At 54.0% G+C, this 6,229-nt stretch overlaps 1 long non-coding RNA gene across 2 annotated transcripts in view; it reads right to left on the minus strand.

Annotated features, from left to right (window-relative positions):
- The window catches only part of LOC119124221, a 51,950-nt gene that overhangs the window by 33,075 nt on the left and 12,646 nt on the right, over window positions 1-6,229 (minus strand). For both annotated transcript variants that reach the window (XR_005098217.1, XR_005098218.1), the window contains exon 2: window positions 2,627-2,682. This is a non-coding gene — a long non-coding RNA (uncharacterized LOC119124221). The remainder of the gene's footprint in view (window positions 1-2,626; window positions 2,683-6,229) is intronic.

Raw genomic sequence — 6,229 nt, forward strand, 5'->3', positions numbered from 1 at the left:
ACAAATGAGGGGGGGCACCGACGATTGGAGGAATCCGTCCGATTGAGTTCGCCCCCGGCTGTGTGTAATTGCTTCATGCATACTTGATACGGCGTATAATCAAGCAAACGTGCTTGTTTTGCCAGCGTCCACTTGCATTTACAGGCCGGTGGCGCATGCAGTCTGCCGTCTTGGAACGGACCAGTGCTCGCTCGCACTCGGGCTCGACACTCGCCCAGGGAGCGCTCGGCGGGCGGCCTGTGGCGGATTCGCCGTGGCGCTGTGTTTTATTCATATAGAACACGCATGAAATATTCATCCCGGAGCGCCGTCGCAAATGATGAAAGAGCATCGGGCAAACGGCGGCAAATTGTTTTCATGGAAAGAAAACAACGGCAAACATGCAAAGAAGGTGAGATGGAAGCGGCTCCCGGGGGCAAATGACGCCAGGATGCGCCAGTGCCTGGCCGGCTACCACGTCTGACAACACGCTGGGCCGCCGGGCCTCTGACACCGGGGAGAAATTCTCCAAGTGAACGAGGAGCGTCCCGCATAAGCCACGGCCTGTCAGCTTCAGTCATTGTTGCATGGGGACGTCGTGAGGTGTGCATTGACTCGCAAGGACGGACACACGCCAATTCTCGGGATTGATTCACCCCTCGCGCACGCCTCGCCGAAACACGCTCTCCTTTAACGACGCGCCGCTCGGAAACAGGATCGGCATTCATTTTGCATCGGCACATACGCGGAGACCGCATTAGTGCCGCATCGTCGTGTGAATTTAATTGTGCGCACGAGGACGTGAAATATGCAGGAGACGTTGACGCACGGTCGCCTGCGTGGCTGCGCCGGTAACGACAACGGGGGAAATGCCGCAAAGGCGGCCGCCCGCCGGCCTTATTGGGAGGAAGCGGAGGGCGCTGACGGTGCGCGGCGTGACGTGACACTCGGTTTCTCCGAAGCTGGCACTCGCCGTCGTTTGCAGAGGAGGACGTTTGTCACGGTACGCATTCGACACGTATCGATGTTCAATCAAGTCAAATGTTGTGCAACTTGTGTTAAAAAACATTGAAGGAATATTTTGCCTCTCAGGTACTGTCAACGAAGATGAAAGATTGGATTGCGGCGTTCCTTCCCCTCAGGTCGATTTTAGGTCCAACGCTGATTTTCCAACCAAAGGAAATGAGGAGAGATTTTGGTTCCGGGATGGGTCCTGGAGCTCGCTCCAACAAGAGCAAACGTTCACCTCAAAGGAGCGGCCGATGTTATTTCTCTCCGGCCACGAGTGCAGCCAATGCTCTCCTCTCTGCTCTTCTCTCAAGAGTTGACAATTACTGTGGACTTCAGCAGCCCGCCTGCTGACAGGGACCACATAAAAAGGCGCTCAGGGCACATTGTCTGCTTTTGGAGACACGTTTGCTATTTGCGCTGGACGTAAAGCAAACCATCCACATACTGGACACACGGAGGACAGGGAGGAGGGACAGGGAGGGAGGACAGGGAGGACGGCGCCGGCCCCAGTCAGTGATGTCCTCCGGTCACGGACAATCAAGTTACGAGTGGTCTCACTATGGGATTTGGCAGGAGGTCTAAAAGACAAGATTGCCGACAGACATTTTTCCGTGTAAATGGCTATCTGTTGCTTGATGAATGAAACATCCTGCCTGCCTGCGCCGCCCCGCCGTGGCCGATTAAAAAAACGCATTAGCCATTCGTCAGTGTCACACTCCGGAGAGGAGGCCGTCATTTCTTTGTGCCGCGCCGGAACCTACTCGCGCTTGTCTTGATGTGGACCAAAGCATGTAAAAATAAAAAATTCACCCGCGGGTGAGACCTTGATAAATGACTTGCAATCTTGGAAAGCAAAAAAACAACAACAATAAGCCCAAAACAAGCGCAGCTGCGCCTTGCCTTAAATGCGGAGGCCTCTCATATTCGGAGCTATTAAACAAAAATTGAAAACTGAATTGGCGTCACCCAGATGACGCCTGGCTCAACGGCAGCGCGGCCAAAGCCGGAGGAAACAAAAACAAGTGCGAGCGAGCGAGCGAGGCATGTTGCGACCTCCTCGTTGGCTGTCATCCGGTCCCAGCTGCGCCTCATTAGCGGCCGTCACGTCCTAATCCCCTTAGTCAAATCCCGTCATGTTGTCGGAGGGAAGGGTTAGGGTCAGCAAAGCAGCCAGCAAAGCAGCCAGCAAAGCAGCCAGCAAAGCAGCCAGCAAAGCAGCCAGCAAAGCAGCCAGCAAAGCAACCAGCAAAGCAGCCAGCAAAGCAGCCAGCAAAGCAGCCAGCAAAGCAGCCAGCAAAGCAGCCAGCAAAAGCCTTTCCGCTCCTTCGCTAGGGTCAAAATCAACAGCGGCCGGCCATTGTGCGGGCATCAGCCCGCCGCATTGCTCCCAAAATGGCCGCAAGCGAGGAGAAGGCGTCCCCTTACCACGGCAAAGATTGGCGGGGGCACTCGCACGCACAGCCAGCCTTCTTTTTCTCCCTTTTTTTCCTAATTAGAGCTTTGATTGGATGGTCACAGGCCATAAAGCAGACCTCATACTGCTTCAATCCAGTCGCAGGTTTTTTCTTACAGCCTGCGGGAAACGGACACACACCCACACAAACAAACAAACACACACACACACACACTCACACACCTTGTGCAGTCTTGCGCCTCACTCGCTCGCCTTCATCAGTTGTTCTTCTGCCGCTCCTGGGAATACACAAAGAGAAGGTGAGGCTCGAAGGTGCGCGGCAATGGAAAATGGCGGCGCGTGAACCGACTGAGGACATTTCACCGCGCTGCCGTAAAAAGGCGCTTCGCCTCGGGTCGCCCCCGAGCCGTTCTCCAAAGGCGCCATGGCGGGCGCCCTGTGGCAATTCCGCACTGAATAAAACACGCCGCTTTGTGTGGTAGGGCAGGACAGAGCAGGAATACGGAATATTTGCATTCAACAAAGTTGTGAAAGCGCAACGGTAACCGTTGCTTTTGTGAGCATGAAGCCAAGCAGAATCTCCCAAGGAAACAAGGTGGAAAGAATCTTCAAGAAGAATTGTTCAGTCTGCTAAGCCGTAAAATGATTTTCTGCCTTTTGAAGGAGCGGAAGCGTATCACGTGTACGTCATGAAGATACGGGCTCACGAGGGCATCAGATAAAAGCCAACGTGACAGAGTTGGCTTTAAAAAGAGCCAAAAAGTGAGAGGAGGCTCCACCCCCTGCAGAATCTCAGCAAAGCTGGCACGGGCCACCTCCGATAGGCGGCAGGTTATCGCCTAATACCTGCCGGCTCTTTCCTTCATTTGCAATACACGCTTGCTTATCTTTGCTTAAGGCTCTTAGGTGCAAAGATGGTCTTCAAAGCTTTGCACAAGCGAGTCGCTGACGCGCTTTGGCATTCCGCGCCGAGCCGCAGGAACGGAACGGCTCGCACTTTGGACAAATACGCCGGAAGATCGATACGCCACGGCGGTTGGCGGCTGCTTCTCTTAGCTTAGCGACGAGCTAAAGGCTCAGCAGCCAATGGCCTTGGATCAGAGATCTGATGGTCCTGTTTGATTTTGTACAGCGGAGGGTCAAGTATTGGCTGGGAGCTGTTGCCAGGCAACCGCCAGCCAAGACTAGCCCAACTTGCTGCTCCCGGGCGCAAGCTGACAATTAACACTTGGCAAATAAGACGCAAGCGGTCCATTGAGAGCGACGCGCTGGATATCCCCGCGGGCGGGAGCTCGCTCTACTTCTTTAAGCACCCCATGAGCATCCATCCATCCATCCATCCATCCATCCATCCATCCATCCATCATTTGCCAGCCAGAGCGCAAGAGGCGGCAAAGGCTCCTTTCCCGCCGCATGTAGTTCAATGACAAATTCAAGTTCGACCGTGGCTAAAAGGGGAATACGACGAGAGGCGACAGACAGAGACGGATTTCGCCGGACGAAGGTGAGGTGAGGGAGAAGCGCGCCATCCATCCCCTGGTGAAATCCTTTCATGCACGAGGAGCAACGCATCAATCCCCTCAGACCGCATCACTAAAACATGAACACGTGAACCTTGAAGCGGGCCAATGTACACACGCGCAGCAACAGCATCTGCTACACGCAAAAAAGAAGCAAGGAGGCCTGCTCTTTTTCACACATCCGCAGGGGGTCAATAACTCATTACTAGAGGCGGGGGATGGGGTTACGACCGCCCGGTGCCCGCGAGTCCCAAAGACGATTGGTGACGTCACAAGGTTGGATGACGGCCTCCATGGTGGGCAAACTTTCTCTATTTGTTAACGCCTCCTTATCTACGAGCCATTTGCTGCCACTGGCCGTGAATTTTGCATGCTTTACGAGGCTCACCCTAAAGGAGTCGGCGGTGGATTTATGGCGGCGGCAGCGTTGTTCACACTCGGTCGAGGCTTCCAACGGATCGGCGCCTGCGTGAAATAGGGGAAACATCTGCTTTCCGATGGCTAGGAAATTCTTGTTCTTTTTCTGGATCCCGTTCAGGAGGCTGACTGTCCTCCCAATTGCCCGTCATCAACGGCCACTTATTGCAGTGCAAACAAAAGCAAAGCTCTGTTGATTGATTGCAAACAGCAGCTAAACGGCGGATGGATTGTTCCACCTTGTTGGGGGCGCACGCACGCACGCACGCACGCACGCACGCACGCACGCACGCACGCACGCACGCACGCACGCACGCACGCACGCTAATGACTCCATCCAAAGCGTCCATCCATAAAGGTAAAGGCCATTCATTAGTCAATAGGGAGCGCCGCTCCCAGGCAGCGTTCCAAATCTCAAACGACGTGCACACGCCTTTGTGCCGCGTCGCCATAGCTTTGTGACGGAACACGGGAGCTTTTCACCCAAAACGGCGCAAAGCGGAGGAAACTAGCACACCAGCCATTTTGACACCCATGTCAAAGAAGCTTACAAATAGCACCAAAACGGCGCTTGCTTGGCTGTCACATTGCGGAGGCCACGTGAGCCAAGCCGCAAAACGGCAGCAGAGTTAAGATCCCGTTTCCAAAGACCCAAACCGTAAACATCAACCATTGGTTGCAAAATACAATTCCATTGAATGCAAACTCAAATTGCCGCCCCTAATTCAGTCGAACAATCTCGTCTTCTCTCCACCTCGCTGGGAGAAGCCGCCACCATTTGCATGCGACGGCCGGAATATTGAAAAGCCCTGATGAATACGGCGCCGCCGGGCCCGACCCAACGCCGAGTGCGCGCGACACACACTAATGGGCCCACTGACACTCCCGTGCATTCATCCCCGGGGGAAAAAAAAAAAAAAGAAAAGAGAGAGAGAGAGAGAGAGAGACAGAGAGAGAGAGAGAGAGAGAGAGAGAGAAGCCAAATTGGGCTGTGTGGCGGAAAGGACCAGCGGCTTGCCGCGTCCTGCCGCGAGAGGCCACGGGTCAGACCGCGTCTAACGTGTCTACACCCATCCTGCAAGCTCGGGCGCTGTCCTCGGTGCTGAACTGACTCTTGTTGAAGCCATTCCTTTCCAAATCCCAACTGAGTTAATATGCGTGTAGCAGATTCGTTGTAGTACCGAGACCGAACTGTGAGAGGCAACTGCATCTTACGTTGAAACATTTTCTTTGTGAGATTTGTACAATATTACACCCAATATTCTTCTTCAAACCCTTGAGCTTGCTCCTCCACTTCGGGACGTCATCCTTTTACATTGAACGCCTAGAATGCCTTTGAGCCGCTGAGTCGGGTCGGGTCGGGCCGGGCGAAAAAGGTTCCCCCAAAATGTTTGCCGTTTATTTACGCGACGTCATGTTTGGGCAGTGCGCCTTTTTCATCCACGGGCGAGAGAAAGCGAGAGTCCCCCCGGAGACGTCACGCCACGCGCAGTGTTATGAAATAGAAGAGACGGCTCATCGATTATGCTTATTTTGGAAAATGTCAGGCTGCCGTGACCTTTGCCAAGCGCGTTCATCTGGCCGCTCGGCAGACGCTACCCATCCATCCATCGACCGGCCGGCAAATTCAAACGCCGAGCCGACGTGTAATAATTGCGTTTGATTGACACTCACTGGCGCTTTTAGGATAGTTCTGTGAAGATGGGCCAATGGCAAACAGCAGCATCGTTGCTGAATGTTCCCAAAATCGGGAATGTTTTTGCAGTTGACGTGGTTTTTTTCCAAGGAGAGAAAAACAGCCACGGAATCCAAAATAGTCAGGCCGTCCTTTTCATCTTCGGCTCTTCGGATTTGGCTTCTTCGGCGCCGGCCGGGCGGTGGAATGCTC

The sequence above is a fragment of the Syngnathus acus genome, chromosome 6 (assembly GCF_901709675.1).
Source record: "Syngnathus acus chromosome 6, fSynAcu1.2, whole genome shotgun sequence".
Lineage (NCBI taxonomy): Eukaryota > Metazoa > Chordata > Actinopteri > Syngnathiformes > Syngnathidae > Syngnathus > Syngnathus acus.